Raw genomic sequence first — 20,635 nt, forward strand, 5'->3', positions numbered from 1 at the left:
GCATCCTGCCTGTCTTGTTGCATAGTTGTTTGTTGGGATTTAAAATATATTTCAACTGAGAAAATGAATGAACAATTTGTGACCATTAATGTTAAAAATACAGCAATGGAAAATTTCTGTGGTGCCCCCCTTTCCCTTGATACCATAAGCACGTGCTTATTTTGCTTAATTGTTAGATCTGGAGAAGATCTGGAGATGGAGCAGGGTACGCACAGGGGGAGAAGAGGGGAGGAAGTCTCATTGTGCAAGCAGCAATCCTCACACTGATGAGACGTGTGAGATGGATACTGCCCCAAGTCAATAAAAAAATAAAAAAATTAACGTAAAAAAAATATTATCCATACGTATGCGTTCCCATTGTTTACACAGTACTTCATAGCCAAATAGAATATTCACAGAAGGTCTCTAAAATGCATAATAGTATCAAACTATTTTTTACTGTTGTGGCAACTGCACATCTGAATCTGCCATTAGGTACCTTCTCTTTCAGTATATCGGAGTTCAAGAGCTCAGCTTCAGTCACAGAAGGATGCATAATTTATGACAACTGATTTCTTCCTACTTCTAGAAAGAAGGTAGAAATGTGAATACGCTTGTATGAATGTTTGATGCTGAAATGGGAAAATGAGGAAAGTAGAAAACTTTTTTCCCGAGTTCTTTTTAATTTTTTTTTAAACCTCTTGGCAGCACTTTCTGCAATTAAATAGCTCCACGGGGATGCCATATGTTGCCAATAGTTTTACACTTCTCAGTAGTGGGAGGCTGGAACTCTTTCCAATAGACATGATAGGATCCCATTACAAAATTCTTCTCTAACAGAAACAGCTAAATGTTCTATCAAGGAACTAAATTAAAAATAGACTTGCTGGAATGGTTATCTCCCTGAAAGAATGCACTTGGCATGCTGAGTAACATGGTACATCTGGTGGGCACATCACTTGAATTTGTCTCCTGCATTTACTTGAGAATGGCACAAAGCACCAATACACAGCCACAGGCTCTGCTTGGGGCTCAGCCTTAATTCCCCCCTGTCTGTGGTCCTGCATCTTTACTGGGTGGGCGGGGAGCTCTTGGGGATGCTGCTAATAAATGCAAATAGTGAACAGGAGACAGGAGTTTTGCCTGTGAAAATGGTTAGTTTCACATTAATCATGTTTAAAGAAGCAACATGGAAGAAAGGAATTGGTTTGCTGGATCAGATGAAGATCCATTTAGTCCAATGATGGGGAATTTGTAGCCATCCATCATCACTTAATATTGACCTTTCTGGCTGGGGCTGATGAGAGGACTCCAACCCAACAACCCCATCCCTGATTTAGTACAATATTCTGCTTCCCATGCTGCAGTGGTGTTGCATCCTTTATTGGCACCTGGGGCGAGTGCATGCACACATCACCAGGCAAAACCCTCCACACCAGCCAAACCTTTGCCACCACCAGGCGGGCATGGGGCACAGAGGGTTCACAGGGCTGCACTGCACGCCCGCACGCCCATGTAGCAGGGAGCCTGGCCAGCTGATGCAGCACTTGGCGAGGGGGCCAGGGGCACGGTGGCACGGCTGGGCCCCAGGGATCCCCAGTGGCAGACAGAGCAAGGGTCCCTGCATGAGGGCGCCTGGCTAGCGCCCTCTCAAAGCCATGCGCCTGGGGCTATGGCCCCCCTGGCCCTCCCCACGCTACGCCCCTGCCATGCTGGCCAACCAGGTGTCACTGGGGAGTTCAGAAACAGGGCATAATATCAGTAGACGTTCCCAGATGCTTACCTCCCCCATTTCACACTGTCCTGAACCACAGCCACGGCTCCTCCTTTCTGTTTACAAAACCAATAATGCCAGCTGTAGGAACTGTGATGTTTTTATGGTGGCACATTACATGATTCTATCAGCAAACATCCAGTCATGGATCCTACAGTGAAGGGGTTGACATCACAGCACTTTGCCAATAAAATATAGATGACTGAGAGCAAACTAGAGTAATGCAAATGAATATGTGAATATCTTCACAAAGGAACACTGAGCAGTTGCATTTTTGACATTGACAAAAGATGTTTGTAACAAACTCTGAGTATTGTAGTGTCAGCTCAGCCTTAGTCCAAACTAAGACGACTGCAAATTTTGCGTACTGCTTGTATATCTTACCCACCTCAGCATATCTTGTTAGACATGCACAGTAATATAGAAGAGATAAAAACACTTCATAAAGGTCAATGTGGCCCTGAGGATAAAAGTGTTAAAAGAATATGAATTTTTCTAATAGATGGTTATTGGTTTGTGGATTTCATTTTTCAAATACCTTAATTGCTTATGCAGGCAAATATGGGTAAGAAACCCTTCTGTTGGGAGTAGAGATTATTTTCCAGGATGGAGCCTTCCACTTCAGGGGACAGACTATCTGTGTCTTGTGGGATGGAGTGGGAATGGTCTGGAGGTTCATGAAGAGGTTCTTTTTCTAAATTAACTTGGGTCTCAGAAGACATTATATTGATGGGAAAAGCTGGGAAGACAGTGATAGGAACCTCCTGTACAGAGCTCCACAGTGACCTTCTTTGAAAGAAGGATGTAATAGAAATTTTATAAACGTGGAGGAATACACTTAGTAAAAGTTCAAGACCAGTAGTGGGGACAGGCTTGTTTGTTTTTGAAGATATTGGTTTGGATCCAAACAAAGCATAACCTGCTCACAGAAGGGCTTCTTCTGACTTTGTAGAAGAATCTTGCAGGTGAAAAGTGATTCCAAAGCTAGAGGTGTTCCTCCATTTGTGAATGATTTTTCCCAGACTCAGACTCAAGACCTTTAATGGCCCACTAGATTTTATACACAGGAGGCAAATGTTTTCTTTGTTTATGGTTTAATTTACTGTGATGGAATTTTGGATAAACTGTGGCACTCAACTGCAACAAGTCCTCTGCTAGCAAGATTTCATGGAATAGCACTGCTGCATTTTCTCATTCCCTTCCTGGATCTTTGGATCCAAGTCAAAGTCTTTGATCTCATACTCAAGGCAGGAACCAATCTCCTTTATAGGTAGCATTCTGTCTGAAGGTCTTATTGGCCTTTAAGGGCTAAAATGAATATGGGACTGGCTGAGATGACTGGCAGAATCCGCGACCAAGGAAAAGAGACGGTGGAAGAAGATTGGAAGAAATTTAAAGTTTATCTTAAGAACTGTTGTAAAATCAATGAGTGCTAAAATGTCATGGGTAACGTAAAACAGAATTGCAGCGATAAATGATTGGGTAAGAGAAAAAGGATTAAAGAAAGTGAATCATAAGTAATTGAAATTAGGGGTTGCTGAAAAAGTTCAAAACAGGGATGCAGAAAAGGGAGGTATGGGGAAGTCGTTGAAATAAGGCTTAAGAAAAAGACGTTATGAAATTATACGTGTTTATATGTTTGTTTGTCTATGTATTGTTAGTTGTAATGTGTTTTAATTCATGTTGGAAAATCAATAAAAAATTATATTAAAAAAATACAGTTTATACACAGGAGGCAAATGTTTTCTTTGTTTATGGTTTAATTTACTGTGATGGACTTTTGGATAAACTGTGGCACTCAACTGCAACAAGTCCTCTGCTAGCAAGATTTCATGGAATAGCGCTGCTGCATTTTCTCATTCCCTTCCTGGATCTTTGGATCCAAGTCAAAGTCTTTGATCTCATACTCAAGGCAGGAACCAATCTCCTTTATAGGTAGCATTCTGTCTGAAGGTCTTATTGGCCTTTAAGGGCTAAAATGAATAACAACCAATCAAGGCATCGGTGGGAGACACCATGTGCTGAATCTGATGAGTATGGAACTTTTGGCTGCTGTGGAATGTGGATGCTCACATCCATCTAGGTTTCTGTGACTCTTTCAGCCATGAAGATTACAGAGTGGTGTGGAGGGTAATGCATTTTGACAAGTGGAACAAATACATTTATCTAATCATGAGTTGTAAACTAGTTGATAATTTAATGAACTAAAATAACAGATAAATAAGTTATAGATGACCATTAAAAACAAGGTGAAGCATAGAGACCAACACTGTTATAACTGCATAAAAAATGTCAGAGCTGCCGATATGTCATAATCATGCTTCTAACAGCCAATGAAAGTGTGGGTTGCAATTGCCTTCATTTTTTGGTTGGGAGGGAATATTTCATTGGCCCTCACTGTGAGGCACATGGGCACCATCATAATGTTACTACCAATGGCTTTGTCCTTGCTAACCAATCATGGAGCTCAGAAATGTTCTGCTATTTGCATACCTGGCAGTATATAAGCCAATAGGTTGGGCGGAGCCCCAGGCACTTACAGTAGAGGAGGCACCTAGAGTGGCAACAGATTGGAGTCATGCCTTCTGCATACAGAGGGAAGAAAAGAATTCCGCTTCCGAAAAGAAAGCAGCTCAAGGGCAGGAAGCCTCGGCCTGTAAAGAAGACGTGCCATTTCAGACGTGGAGCGCAGGCAAAGCCAAAGCCGGTCAAGAAAGTTGGAAAAAGGAAGCCGAACTCCCCCGCCCTGAATGATTCTAAGACCCTGCAACAACTTCGAAAGGACAACATGTACATGACCACCAAGGCCAAAGGGATAATGATTTCTTTTGTAAAGAACCTCTACAAATGGGTCTCCATTGAAGCCGAGCGCCTGAGGAGGGAGAAGAATCGCCCCAGCATTGGCTTCATCGAAATGCGGACAGCCCTGAGGAGTGTTATGCCAGGGAAATGTAATAAATGCAGAGGAAGCACCCCAAAAGGTGGGGGCCCTCGCTTTCTGAAGGCCTCCTAAAGAAAAAACCCTCCCCTTCACCCTGGGGTGAGGAAGAACTAATAAAAAGGGAGAAGGGAGAGGAATATATCAGAAGCACCCCAAACCCCCAAACCCCCATCTTATATTGCCAAGAAAATATAACCCTCATAATATGGCAGTTCTTCAACAATGGGATGGAGTTGGAAGGAGGAAAGTTGGATGAACCAGTGGAGCTCAGGTTAAATATAAAACTGTACCACTGCACTGCAGCAAACTTCACAAGCCCTTGCCAAACATTCCACCACCACCCTTTGGCCCGAGCAAGTGGGAGAACTTCCATAATGGGTAAAGACAGACAAGCATGTTATACGTAAGCGAGAGAGAGAGAGAGAATTGTCTATGAATCAAAGATCATAACATGCAGAACGGACAGGAGCTAATGCATTCTTTTGTATTAGAGATGTGAGAGATTTCCCATCCTTTAAAACTGAAGAATTGTATTGTGAGTTGTTATTCTGAGGGCATTATAATAAAAAGTGGATTTTTGAATATTTTGGGTCTTGTGTTTTTCCAGTATTTTTGAGATAAGGGGAGGTTAGTGTTTAATGAGGTAACATTGTTATTAGTAGGAAGAGTCTGAATCTGTAATTTTTGGGTGCCAGTGGAACAGTCTGCTTTTGCAGAATATCTTGAGCTGCTCTATTGTGTAGTAATGTAATGCCTGTTGCTTTATGAATTGCTTATAGCATTTAGATCTAAAAAGAAAATGAAAAAAGCCTCTCCCCTGCATTTTGGACCTCCGTAAGTTAATCTTCTAATTGCTATGACCCTGTCAAGATGAGATCATCTGATTTCCTCAGTATGTTCAGGTAAGAATAATTCCACATTTCTGGTACCACTCTGTGCAATCCAGATCCATTAGACTTGCCATTGACTTTAACAAGATGTGGACTGCATGCAAAATGTGTCATCCAAAGCAACGGTGACAGTTGCAGTTTGAAATGTTTCAAGCTGCCCTTTAACTTTCATTTTGATAATTGGTTGACAATGCAATCCTATACATCTCTACTAAGAGGCACATTCCACTGAGTTCAGTTAGACTTACTTGCAGGTAAGTGGGATGTGAAAAACAAAGTGTAGTTTCTCAGCTCACATATATTGAATGTGAAACATCATTGATCTTGAAATTTAAATTGGCTTTCTTTGGGAGATCAAATTTTAATAGCTTTAACAGCAATGGTACATATGTGAATAAAGTTTACTTGTGTTTCACCTTTTTCCATCCTCATTTAATACTGTTATTCTTTCATCTATTTGATACCAAGGTGGGATAAAATGTTAAAATAATAATAATAATTAGTAGTAGTAGTAGTAGTAGTAGTAGTAGTAGTAGTAGTGTTTTAAAATTGCACATACAGACTTCTCCAAAATAATGTGAAATGTAGCCTTTACCCATGTTGAGGGTATGAAGACATATGTGAACTTGCTGAAGCTAAGTAGATCTGGGTCAATGGGAGACCATATTGGAACCCTGTGTTGCTGCCTTAGGCTTCCTGGAGAAATGTTGGCTGCAGGGGTTGTGAGTTGTTTCCATGTTATAGCTGGGATCGAAGGATCAAAGGCACAGAATAGTTTATGTATTCCGAAGAGCAAATGGAACTTGCAACGAAATGTTGCAGTAGTGGCTGGCAGTGTAGCATGGATAGGACTGTGTTGCTTTTTGGTTACGGAGACTGGGAGGGGAAGCTGGGTGTGGTGCAGGAGCAGCGTTAGGAAGCCAACTTGGCAATGTAGGCTGGCTGCTACAGGGAGCTTCTGTTCATGGCTTCAGCCAATCAGCCATTGACCATGCTCCCCTCTCCTACAAAACATTCCCCCTCACTTTTCCACCCCAACCCCCAATGGCCATGGCCACTGAATACACACAGTTTTCGTTGCATTGTTTTTTGGGGTCCCTTGGGATTTGCTCTAAAGATTTTAGTACTTTGACAAACCTTGGGGTCTCTCAGCGTCTGCCGATTCCACCCTCTTGAGTAGGGGCAAAGCTGTTTTGGCTACATAAGCGATGGCACTCACCCGCTGAACTTCAGAAATATAAAGAAAATTAAATTCTGCAAAGCAAAAAGGAAAGCTTGTGACTTCTTAGCTATAAGACTCAGAAACCTTCCTTCCAGGAGGAGATAAAACTATTGGTCCATACAGCCACAGACAGCATTCTGACCTAACAATAGCAGCTGCCCTGTACTGTACAAAGGCAGGTGTTTGCCTTTCCTATATTCCCAGACTACACTAACCAGATCCTTTCCTGCACCATAAAAAAGAAGGGAGCAAAGGGGAGGGTAGAAGCATATTTTTTTAAAAAATGTCTGATTCAACAGTATTGCTTTGGCTCAAGGGGTATGAGACTTGACATTAGAGAGCAAAGGGGAGGGGGAGTTCCATTAAGCACTATGTACTTAATCCTAGAGTTTATAGAGTTCACCTAAAAATATCCAGGTTGTGAAACAAGATAGAGTATAACACATAAACACTGTGGTTCTATTGTACTTGGGGAAGGGGGTCTGAGGATAATAGAGATTCTTGGCCTAATCAGATAAGATAAGCAATGGGAGGAAACCAGTGGGATGGAGGCTCTTTTGCGGCTTAGTTTTAACAGGATGAGGCCCTTTGCTACATATCCCCGGGGATTTAGGACAGATGAGACTAGCTCTTGCACCTCATAACTCTTATCCCTAGATCAGGATGCAAACCAAGGCTCCAAATGGTGCCAGAACACAAATCGCGACCGCCATCTGCACTGGTTGTGTGCAGTGCAGGATTTTCCAGAAGCTGCTGACATCATGTGGCTAGAAAAAAGGTGTAGCAGTGAAAAAGTGGGGCTACCAAAGCCGCCTTTGTTTCTTGTCCTATGAAACTTTGAATATGCCTATTGTGTATTAATCTTATATGTTCCTCCAAGGAGGTTTAACTACAATACATGTATGCTATCTGGTGCTAACTGTACCTCAATCATTTAAGGTTGGTTATTCAAAGAGATAAGCCTTATTATGTTGTGAACTGCCCTGAGATCTATGGGTATAGGACAGTATACGAATTTAATAAATTATAAATTTGTAATATTAATAATATTAATAATATTAATTAATAATATTAATAATAATATTCATATATACCAATGAAGGGAGGGAAATGGGCAAATCTGCCATTTTTGGTTTCTCTCCATCTCTCATTTTTCCACTCTTCAGTTCAGTTCCATGCCTTTCTGCATCAATTTGCAATTTCTTTTTAAAGTCCTCATGGAAATTCAACAGCATAGTGCAAATTTCTTCTAATAAACACATTTTAGGATCTGGTTTTGCCCTTATATACATATTTTTGCAAATTGGTTTTGCCTAATATATTCAATTTTTTTTGTATATTTTCATCAATATATGCATTTTTTAAAAAAAACAATATTTACCATATGCATTTTTGTGACACGTTATTTGGCCAGAGAATAGCATTGCAAGGAGCCCAGGGCAGTAAACAAGTGATTAAAAAAATAAAGTAATCTTTTAAAATCTTAAAAATAATTCCAGTGCAGATGCAGACTGGGAAAGATCTCAACTTAAAAGGTTTTTTGAAAGGGGAAAGTTTTCTGTGGGCACCAAAAAGACAGCAGAGATGCTGCTTGTCTAATATTCAAGGGAAGACAATTTTAAAACACAGGGCGCCAGAATGCTAAAGGCCCAATTTCTATAATGTACAGAAGCAACCTTCTGATAAGATGTTATCTGCGGAGCACAGTGATCAATTTGGGTATATAAGTGGTGAGAAGATATTTCAGGAATCCTGGCACCAAACTGTATAAGGTTTTAAATACTCAAACCAGCACAGCAAACTTAGCCTGGTAGGCTAATAATATCCTGTGCCAGGAAGCAGTCGAGCCACCACATCTTGCATGGACCAACATCATGGGAAACCCCACATTGAGTGCACTGCAGTAACCCAGCCTGGAGGCCAGCAGCACATGGATGACAGTTCCAGTCCACTCTGCTCACCACTGAAAGGCACTCAAACTGCCTTTGATACCATTTGAAGCTCAGACTGGGAGCTAGCATAACCCTGCATTGGCCTCAACCTGTAGTATGTGGTGCATAGGATTCTTTGCAGATGCTCATGCTGACTTAAATGTTCCAATAGTCCTCCAGCATTGTCTGGTCTCGTTCACACATGCACATCAAGTGCAAATGAACACATCGTTGCAGGTGCAATGTTTTCCAGTGGGTCACACAGTCACCTGCCAGTCATTAAATGCATCCCAAACAAATGTACAGAAAATCAAATGATGTTTGTTGATTGATGAACCAGCCCACTGGGAGTGCATTCCCCTGAGCACATTCTCCCTATGTATTTGGTCTTGAAACTAGCTCACTCCCACGGTCATGTCATTTTTGAAACGAGGTGGTACCACAGGTAGCTGTTACATGCCATTACTGTTGACAGTGGGTTTTATCATTTTTATGTGAGAGAGATTAACTTACCAGCTTTTCCTCTTTACAAAAAATACTTTGGGCTGTGGAAAAACAAAGTGAAGGGTGAGATGGGTTTCCATAATCCAACAGGTAAATGCTGCACCCAGCATCTGTTTATAGATATGGACGTGATATAGCAGCATGTAGCTGTCGCAGTGATTTTCAGTGGTTTTGTTATGTGTGGTCTGGAACTTCACAAGGGAATGAATCCATTCATCTTGGAATAAGAGGGAGGAAGGGGGTGGGGGTGGGGAGACGCCACAATCAGGCAAAAAGGACCAAAAGGCCAGATGAATCCTACTGCCACAAAATAGTTCAATAGTTTTTATTCTTTTGTATCAGACACAAAAGTACTGCCCTGAGTACTTGTCGTCATTAAAGATCTTTACAAAGGGAAGTCTATAGTGTACTGAAGGTTTGTGGGGGGCAGGAAACACGTTTCCTGCATTTGAGGTAGACTTTACCGTGGTAACATCTTTTGGTGAAAAGGGAAGTTTCTGTTAGTGAGGGGAGTGATGAGGAAGGAAGAGTCTATCTGAGCAAGGAAGAGTCTATCTGCTGTGTGGCCGCTGCCAATGTACATTTGTTCAACTTTGTGAGACAATTGCTAACCAGGGGTTGGGGAAGAAATTTGATCCAGTTTGCATTTAAAAGAGAACCTACCTAATTTGCACTTTCCTAAATAATGTGTACTGCGCTTTCTCTAAATTGTGCAGTGCAATCATTCAGCCAAATAATTTGTACAAAAATATTTACACTAGGGTAAAGAGTGCTTTAAAAAGGAATGTGTTAATGAAAATAACACACAAAAATGCATTTTACCAAGGAAAATTGACTTACCAAAAATGTGCATATTGGACAAAATTGGAAATAAAAATGTGTATATTAGGAGAAGTTCACATTAAAAGGATGATGAATTTTCACGAGGGTTTTAAAAAATTAAACTGATGTGGAAATGTGGAGAACTGAACTTAAGATTGGAAAAATGAGATGCAGAGAAACTAAAATTGACAGATTTGCCCATCCCTGTTGCTAACATAAAAAAAGACAGAAACAATGGCGGAAAACCCCTTACTCCAAACACTTTGTATTTCGGCAAATGCTGTTTCACAAACAGTGTCAGGTTGAGAATAGATCCATGCAGAATTCAGTCCGTGGCTCAGCATTTGTGCTAGTTTTAACCAGCACTGGAAGGAGAAGACTGTGGCCTGGATCAGATATCACTTTGAACCATGTTTAAGGCTAACAATGGTTTAAAGGTGAATGTGCAGCATGCCAATGTGAGGGGCAAAAATTGTGGCTAGGTCACTTCCCCACTCCTTCTGTTGCTGCGCCACTGGGAGCTAAGCCATTGTTTGGTTTAGCATTACATCCAAGCCAGGGCTCATGGTTTGCCTCTCTCCAAACAAGCTGTGAGCATGTTCTTGGCTTAATGCTCCTTGCTTGCTTTCTTCACTGGAGGTGAAGCAAAACTGCTGTGTGTACCTGTGCTTGCCTTTCAACCATAGTTATGCTTAATGATTTCCAATCCTTGAACCTATCTATCTCAGTTGTGATCATAACAAAGGCAAACATGAAGACCTTGGGCCAGCTTTTCTTAAGACTTCTGCTCGGTAGTCATAACTTTAATGTATATATATATATTTATTTAATCCATGTGCCTAAAATACAATGACACACCTCCTTCTCCCTCCCTTCTTTATATATTTCCTCCCTTTTTCGTAAATGTTCTTTTACTGGTACTGGTTCTTTTGCTCATTCCGTATTTGTGAGTTGCTAAAAATAAATAAATCACAATTTTTAAAAATGTGTTAGCATCACTCCACGGTTCACTACAGGCAAGCAACACAAGCCTGCATCTTTCCCTAAGACTGCTTTTTACCACGACTACATTTTGGAGAACTGGTCACCTTTTCAATTGACAACAAACTACTGCAGCTGGTAGACAATTTGGATGAGGATAAAGGGGAAAGTGGTTACATGAAAGAATAAGGGGGAGAAGAATCACTTGCAGGTAGTTTGGCTTGGACTGGGTGCACACAGATGTCTCCTGCCTTGCTACCATACAGATCTGTATCATTCTCATCTTTCCTGAATAAGCATCCCATTACTCTTTAGGCAGCCAATGCTACAGGCAGGCAGTGACTTAATTCAGTCATTCCTATATGACTGCTCTCTGTTATCCATTTGGTTTGCATTATGATTTTTTTCCTGGTTTAACCATGACTGATATGCAGGGGGTGTAAATTACTCTGCAGAATTTGTACCTTACCTAACTATAGGTATGATACACACACATAGGTGTGTGTACACACACCATGCAAGAAAGCAACTTGGTCTTAACCAAATCCTCAAAGGAGTTTGGGTTTGAAGTATTTGCACCTCATTTGTCTGTTAAATGCCCCGTGAGAAATTCTTTATATCCTATTTGGTTTGGTTTGATCTTTATAGGATTCACTATTACTGTGCATCATCATGTATGTATGAAAGTGTCAAGAGAGTATAGATTACAGTTCTTATTAAATTCACCTACAGGCACTAGTCTGGATTCTCCCGATTGCTCAAAACCCAATCTATTCAAGCAATATAAAATAAGACAGGCTGTGACAAATTTATAAGCTACTTGCCACTTCCTTATCCCAGTGCAACCACAAATTCAGGTCATTAGTGTATGTTGAACATGCTGAAAATATGTTGCTTCCCCTCCTATTCTCTTTGATCACTCTGGGGCAAGATCATGTGTCTGTATGCAGTGCCAATGGACTACTTTCATTTTTATGTGCCGTTTTGAGGAGGCCAGTATTTTCCATGTACTCATAGCAGATTTTAGCCAGGGGTGGGGAATGAGATAAACACACCCTCCAAGGAACAATGGTAATGAGCCTAATGAGAGGCGGGCAATAAGGTTACCTGCACCAGGGGCAGCTGGGACAGGGGTTAGTGCATTTCCCCCCACATAATAACTGTGATATATTTAAAGTTATTAACAGGTAAAATTATGCAATATTTTCTTTTCGTTTTGAAAAAATAGGACATGTTTTCTAGGTGGTGGGTGAAACAGAGCAATGACTATACTCAGTAGCTATACACATTCATAAATGAAGTGTCCTGATATTCATCAGTACAGGGTTAACTTTGGCTTTATATTACATAAAAAGGTAAAGGTAAAGGACTCCTGACAGTTAAGTCCAGTCGCAGACCACTCTGGGGTTGCGGTGCTCATCTCGCTTTACAGGCTGAGGGAGCTGGCGTTTGTCTGCAGACAGTTTTTCCGGGTCATGTGACCAGCATGACTAAGTCACTTCTGGCGCAACAGAACACCAAAACCAGAGCAGCACACAGAAACGCAATTTACCTTCCCACCAGAGCTGTACCTATTTATCTACTTGCACTGGTGTGCTTTCCAACTGCTAGGTTGGCAGGAACTGGGGCAGAGCAACGGGAACTCACCCCGTTCCGGGGATTCAAACCGCCAACCTTGCAATTGGCAAGCCCAAGAGGCTCAGTGGTTTAGACCACAGCACCACCCATGTCCCGTCTTACATAAGTATATTATTATTATTCATTTTATTTCTATACTGCTTGTACATTTTTAAGGAAAAATCTCAAAATGGTCTACAGGACATTAAAACATCAAATAAAACAAGCCAGAATAAAACATTGCTGGAGAAAGTCAAATACAAAGTATACATTCAAAGCAACATAATTAACAGGAAACTAAAATATTACCTTAAAGATTTTTAAATAAAACATTGCAAAGGAGGTCCACTACAAAATGTTCATTCAACACAAGAAATTATCTTAAACATTTCAAAAGAAAACATTACCAACGGAAGTCAAACATAAAGTGCACATTTAAAACAGCATATTCCCACAGAAAAGATGTTTCTTTGGAATTTCTGTGATACTGAGGCCCAAGGGTGGAGAATATGGCCTCAAACATGAAAAGACTGGTTACAGTACTGACTCAGATATAGGGGTACTCAGGAAGCCAAAACTGGTCCAGGCAGGATGTGAGACAGGGGGAAGTGTTCTATTTACACAAGGCCCAATGACTGGTCAGCAGCATTGTCCAAGCCTATTCCAATCCTGATCTCCCATACCTGGGAGTGCACTCTTATCCAGCCCCCTTCTTTACACTCACCTAAAAATGGGGAAGAAATTCAATTCATTTTGCATTTAAAGACAAATTTGCCTACACCGCCATTCCTGATACAATATGCAAACCAAAATATAGCCATATTTTCAAATTTGCACTTCTTTGAATTTTGCAGTGCTGTTGTTTAACAAGGGATGAAATGGTATGTCACTTTCCCTTTTTTGGGTTTCTCATTTTTCCAGCCTTAAGTTCAGTGTCTTTTGCAAGATTCAAAACAGAAATGTTCATAGAAGCAATACATCAGGACAGTGGTAAAGTCAGATTGAAACATAAGGCAACTGTGTCTGATGGCACTGGCACCACGAGAATAAATTATTATGTTCCATGGAGTGTTTATTTGTTAAAGCAATTCCACGTTTGTTTGTTAGTTAGGCTGATGCCTTAATATTATGCATTAATGGACTCACTTTTTCAGCAGCTGATGATTGTGGTTCTAGAAAATTTATTGTTACTATAAAATGAGTCTCTCACTTTCCCTCTGCCTCTCTCTCCTGCTAATTGACAAAGAGGCCCAGTAATTAAAGTACAATAAAAGTTTTCCAGTAATTAGTTTCTGTTGTTTGGTTACAGGCCATCAATTGTTCTTTAATAATACTGATTGTTAACATTCGGTAGTCAGAAGTCTCTCAAAGGATTCTGGGGCACAGCCACTTACAAACACTACACATTCCATTCCCATGAGGGCATTTTGCATTCAGAAGGAAGTTAACCCTCTCCTAGTGTACAATGCTGGTATGATAGCTTTCTGTTTCTGGATAAAACAGCTGAACTAATGACTGCAGGCATGTAGCTACGGCAATTTGGACTGCATTTGCAGAATGCTGTACTCAGCTTTTACTCCAGTTCTTTGGTGCTAGGCTGGAAGTGTGGAAAGTTTTGATACTTGGATTACTTTGTCCCTGCAAAGACAGATAGAAATAACAGTAATTATATAATTATCATTATGATTGAAGAAGCACATGAAACAAACTAGACAATGAGGTAGACTTTTCATCATACAATGTATCCTTCAAATCCCTTTTCAGTTCCTTCTTTCGATCTAGTTGGAAAATCTCCATCTTAAAACAAACAAATAAACTTATGCCTCCTTTGTTGGCTACATTTCAGCTTCACATTTCAAACTATTTTTCCACTGCCCAAACAAGCAGGTGATGTGTGTAGCTCCAGATTAGCTAGTAGCCACCAGCCCTAAGAGGCCCTCAATGTTAATTGAAGCAAGCATTTTTCTAACCACCAACACATATTGGCCTAGAAATTGTATTTCTGTGTGTTATATGATTAGACTGGGGATGTTTACTGGAAAGTGATTAATAAAGGAAGTAAATAAATATTATAGATGCATCTTTAGCTATTAAGCTAAACAAAAGTCTAGAGGAAATATAAAAAAGATACCACAATGTTATGTTTAAAATTAAACATTGGTGGTATTTCCAGGGAAGTGCCTCATTGTTATGAAATAAATAAATCTGATCTTTACCCAATCCAGTCACTTAAAGGGTACCTTGCAGTTCACCTCGAGTTAAGAGAAATAATTTTCTGCTTAATTTTCAGTAAGGCTTGCTATTTTCAATCCCACACTATAGATATGTGATTTCTGTTCAGTTGAGCCCTACAGAGCTGTGATGTTTGTGGATGAAGTGGACTCCCTCTGTGTAACTCTTGTGATATAGCAGTATCTAAGCATTGTGGCTCAGTTACAATTTGCAATAACTGAGCCTCAAATCAGCTGGCTTAGCAATTCACCTGTTTCATGAGAAATCCTGACTGGCATAAGTATGACCTCTGGTCTGATTTATTTAAAGCTCTTTCTGTGCAGCGCTGCTCCCTGAGTTGTTTTGAAGGACCTGGTCTTGTTGCCCCAACCCAAATCCTGTATTTGCTTCATTTCTGACACGTGATCTTCCTTTCCTTCCTGATCCTTTGTGCTTAAAGATGGCATCAGGGTAAAATACTCGAAAGCTCTATTTCAGGGAGTAAAGGTAAAGGGACCCCCCACCATTAGGTCCAGTCGTGACCGACTCTGGGGTTGCAGCGCTCATCTCGCTTTATTGGCCGAGGGAGCCGGCGTTTAGCTTCCGGGTCATGTGGCCAGCATGACTGAGCCGCTTCTGGCGAACCAGAGCAGCGCACGGAAACGCCGTTTATCTTCCCACTGGAGCGGTACCTATTTATCTACTTGCACTTTGACGTGCTTTCGAACTGCTAGGTTGGCAGGAGCAGGGACCGAGTAGATAGGGATAAAAACAAGGGTTTTGGTCAGCCTTGAAGTCCGTTCTGAGTGTTTTGAGTTCTGTGGCATGGCAGATTTTTAGGAACACTGCCTTATACTGAATCAGATCATTGGTCCATGTAGTTCAGTGTTATCTATCCAGTCTTGCAGTGGACATTCCCAGCCCAACCTGATGATGTCAGGGATTGAACCTGGGACGTTCTGCATGCAGGTGACACACTGCATCTAAACTATGGCTTTAAATGGCCATTTAACATAGCACTGCTGTAAAGGCGCTACAGTGAACTTTTAGAACTACTTGCTCATGAAAAGGGCAGATGTAGTTCAGATTGCACAGGTGAGATCTGTAGTGGCCGGATGAATAGTTGAGGGTAGGTTCTGCTGCAAACCGGAAAAGCCATTTCTAAGGAATGAGTTTTAGGGAAAGTAAGTGTTATTTCAGTTTAGAAGAGTTGCCTAATGCTTTTTTCTCACATCATATCTAAAACATAGATTGGCCTAGAAACTTCAGATTTGTTTAATGCAAGAGGCCGTGAAGTAATCTAAGGAAGAGGGTGATGTGCAGCTTAGGAATTATTCACATCTGAGTTAGAAATACATGAGTGCGCCAGCAAAAAAAATACCACTTCCGTGCAAGTACATAGAAAATTCTGCTCCAATATGTTGTGGAACACATCTAATTCAACACAGAGTCATTTCCAACAATGCTAAAATTACGGAGTAACTGAAGCGTACTCATAGAACCATAGAATCGTATAATTGTAGAGTTGGATGGGATCCCAAGTGTCATCTAGTCCAACCCCCTGCAATGCAGGAATCTCAGCTAAAGCAGCCATGACAAATGGCCACATATGGGACTATTTTTGAGGGTTCCCTACCAGTGGTTTGCCTGGTGGGGTGGAACCACCCTCCTAACTTCCCAGCAAAGGGAGGGTGCTGCTGCTGCCTGTCAGAAGGGAGAGGGTGAGGGACATGGTGGGGAGGCTGTGGTATTGCGGACACAGTGGCAGGAGTGCTAGACTGGTTCCACTGGAATGACTGCACTGCACTGACCTTCCTAGCACAATACTAAAGCACATGGTCCCTGATTTGACCCCTGGCATCTTCAGTAAAAATAATCTCAGGTAGTATGGCTGCAACAAACCCATAGCTGAAACTCCAGAGACCTATAGGTAATCACAGAAGGCTGCATGGGCAAATGGTCTGACTAAACATGCAAAGGTCAGCGGTAGAGTGACACACCAAGTACAGAGAGGATGTTGTGCGCAGAGTCAGCGTGCATGGTCACATCTCCCTATGCTGCTGGGGATATGTGTTTGAAGAGAAGACTTGTAGGGCCAGCCCTACCATTTGGCAGAGTGCTGTGGCCACCTCAGGCAACAGATGCTGGGAGTCAGGATGTTGGAGCACAAAACTGTGTGTTTTGTGGCCTGCCCTGTGCCCACTCTGCTAGCCTGTGAAAAATGTTGTCTCACTGCCAGTACTGAAGTAAGATTCAACTCAATTGACTGTAAGTGGAATGGGAGTGCATGGGATGCCATTTTGCCCTTTGCCTCAGGCAGCAAAATGTCTTAGCCCTGGAGAGGCAGCTGATAGTAGTGGAACGCTTAACTCTTCCCATTCTGTTTAGGTAAGTTTTTTTATGATAACGCCCTTTGAATTTGATCTATTTGTTTTGAGCTTTGGTTAACTTTTGCTGCTCTTTATTATTCTGCTGATTGTTTTATGGTTTTAGTCTCTTGTTTTTGTTTTTGTGACACCTGAGGGTGTCGTATAGGATGGAAAATGCGAGATATAGATTTTACTGTAAAATTCTAGCAAACCTAAAATGTTACCACAGCAGTTTTTAATATGACTGACAACATCTCAAAATCCAAGAAAGGTTGTTTGTGGGTTAATACTGGGCCTAGAAAGCGAAAATAGCCTTTCATAAATGATGAATGCCAAGTATCAAGGCTAGCAGTAGCTGGCCAATACTTGAAGGTAATCTTTAAATCCTCGACATCAAGTACATTCAAATAAGAGAAATCACTCCTGCCAGATTTATGTGAGCTATGAGCAAATGCCAGACAACCTCTCAAACCAGAGGAAATAATGTGGCCCAGTGTCTTTTATCCTGTCAAGAAAGGACAAGTGAAATGTCTGATAGAGCTCTGTGGACTTTTCAGAAGGAAAATTATGCTAGCCTGTCACAACTATAAAGGTAGCCTGTTTTAGGGCCATGATCCAATTTTGCCCCTAATGTTCACACATCCTGTGGGTTTATCTTGAGCACCTCCTTGCTGCTGCTGCTAATAATAATAATAATAATAATAATAATTATTATTATTATTTATACCCCGCCCATGTGGCTGGGTTTTCCCAGCCACTCTGGGGAAACAACTTTGCAAGCACAGGACAATTTGCAGTCATGGTAGATCAGTGCTATAAGAAAGAAAACCAATCACAGAGCTGGAAAGGACCTTAAAGGTCATTAAGGAGCACATGAAGTTGCCATATGTTGATTCAGACAATTGCTCAATCCAGCTCTGTATACGCAGTGGTGGCAGGTCCCCTTTGGGACTGGCAGGGCAGAAGGTTGCACTACTGATCCCATGATCTTGGAATCATTGATTTTATTCTGGGGCTGTTTGTCTCTTTTCAGTGCTACACTACAAGTAAGATGCAGTGACTTCTATTTTGCTTATTGTTGGTCTTCAACTGATGGATTACAACTTTAGCATACAGCTGGTTGCACTTGAGATCCGTGATGGCTATCTTTTAAGAGAGGGAAAGCACCATAGCTCAGTGGCAGAGCTTCTACTCTGAATGGAGAAGGTCCTAGATTCAGTCCCCAGCATCCCAGAGCTGGACTGGGAGAAAACCCTTTCAAAAATCCTGAAGAGCTGCTGCCAATCATGGTAGACATTCATCTGCATTATTCCTATGATCTGTGATCAGCAAAAGAAACAAAGGGGAATAATTCTGTAGAATACATGGATGCATTGATACAAACCTAACGCAGGGATGAGAAACCTATTACCCCCCTAGATCATGGGTAGGCAAACTATGGCCCAGAGGCTGGATCTGGCCCAATCACCTTCTCAATCCGGCCCATGGACGTTCCAGGAATCAGTGTGTTTTTACATGAGAAGAATGTATCCTTTTATTTAAAATGCATCTCTGGGTTATTTGTGGGGCATAGGAATTCGTTCACCCCCCCCAAAAAATATATATAGTCCAGCCCCCCACAAGGTCTGAAGGACAGTGGACTGGCCCCCTGCTGAAAAAGTTTTCTGACCCCTGGCCTAGATGTTGCTGGACTACAGTCCCCACCATGCTTCACCATTGTCTTTGCTGGTTAGGGCTGAGAGGGGTTAAAGGGTAAAGGGACCCCTGACCATTAGGTCCAGTCATGGCCGACTCTGGGGTTGTGGCGCTCATCTCGCTTTATAGGCCAAGGGAGCCGGCGTTTGTCAGCAGACAGCTTCCGGGTTATGTGGCCAGCATGACTAAGCCGCTTCTGGCGAACCAGAGCAGCTCACGGAAACACTGTTTACCTTCCTGCCGGAGCAGTACCTATTTATCTACTTGCACTTTGATGTGCTTTCAAACTGCTAGGTTGGCAGGAGCTGGGACCGAGCAACAGGAGCTCACCCCGTCGTGGGGGTTTGAACCGCCGCCCTTCTGATCAGCAAGTCCTAGGCTCTGTGGTTTAACCCACAGCGCCACCCGTGTATCTGGAGGACCACATGTTCCTGATCCCTGGCCTAAGGCTTTGGAATCTAACCCAAGGACTCACAGGGAAGTAAACTGTTTGGTGTCATGACTGTGAATGTATCTGTGTGCAAAAGGGAGAGATCATCATCTGAAATATTTAAATTTAGAGTTATGCCATTTGCTTTAATGAACTGTATCTATCTAATTTGCACATGACAAGATTACATTCTTGCCGATTACCTTTTCATGTGTCTGGAAAATTTAGTCAGGTCTGTCTATCACCCCTGACTTAAGTAGCGAGAAGCTGTATCAACTGCACCCTCATTTTTCACACTCCTTCTTGATTGACCGTTAGTTGCCTGGCCAAGGCAACCATTTTTGGGCCTGTGGGGAGACTTTTGGCTTGCCCTCATCACTGTTTTCTTGCTTCTCAGATCCATGTTGCTGCCTTACTGGCTGAACGGTCATGGATCACAGTGGGCATGTTCCCAATTCTCCCCCCCCCGGCCCCCACATTCACTGAATATTTGAAAAGGTTTATAGTGAATACCAGATTATGTATCATGTGTATTGGGGAGGAAGAAATAGAATTGAGATTGCTTAGTGAGTGTTCACATGTATTCAAAACACTATGCATTGTTTCAGACAACCTTTAGTTGCCTCAGAATGGGTGGAGGAGGGCATGCTTAATGATCTTCATTGTGTTTCTGTGTTTTCCCATGATATAAAAATACACCATGTTTATTTTAAATGCCTTTATTACTGTGCTGTTACTCAAAATGTCGTTCCAACATTTCCTTAGTTTTTCATGTCAAAGTTAATTTTTTTAAGAACTCTGTCTCACCCTTGAGAATCTGTTATCTTCCTAGATCTCCTTATATCCCAGGGAATTTATCCTTTTATCCTTTCAGAAAGAATGGGATTGATAACATGTTCCCCCCTCAAATGCAGAGCTTGAAACCAGATAAGATTTTTTAAACAACATGGCAAATGACAAGAGGTGTTACCAAAATGTTTCGTATAAGTGGTGGGATTGTTTTATTTTTGTATAATAAATTAATCTTGCACAATCCATCCGCCAAGTGGCTACAAAAAGAAAGCCATGCTGAGTAGCCCCAATTCAGAAAGTGTAACATTATTCCATTGCATTAAAATGTTTTAAAGGCCACATTTATGTTTGCATTCTTCTAATGCCTTTCTTCTAGAGCTGTGATTTCTTAAACATGATTACTTGCTTCACATATTATTTTCTCCCCTGATAACATGAAGAGTAATGGCTGTACAATTCTCCTCCTTCCCCCCTTTT

At 41.5% G+C, this 20,635-nt stretch overlaps 1 protein-coding gene across 1 annotated transcript in view; it reads left to right on the forward strand.

Annotated features, from left to right (window-relative positions):
- The first annotated feature begins 5,478 nt into the window (after window positions 1-5,478).
- TOX2 (TOX high mobility group box family member 2) overlaps window positions 5,479-20,635 on the forward strand; it is a 254,047-nt gene continuing 238,890 nt past the window's right edge. The window contains exon 1 of the mRNA XM_083618793.1: window positions 5,479-5,596. The gene's annotated coding sequence lies outside the window, so the exon portion shown is untranslated. The remainder of the gene's footprint in view (window positions 5,597-20,635) is intronic.

Source organism: Podarcis filfolensis (genome assembly GCF_964270895.1).
Source record: "Podarcis filfolensis genome assembly, chromosome: 6".
Taxonomy (NCBI): Eukaryota; Metazoa; Chordata; class Lepidosauria; order Squamata; family Lacertidae; genus Podarcis; species Podarcis filfolensis.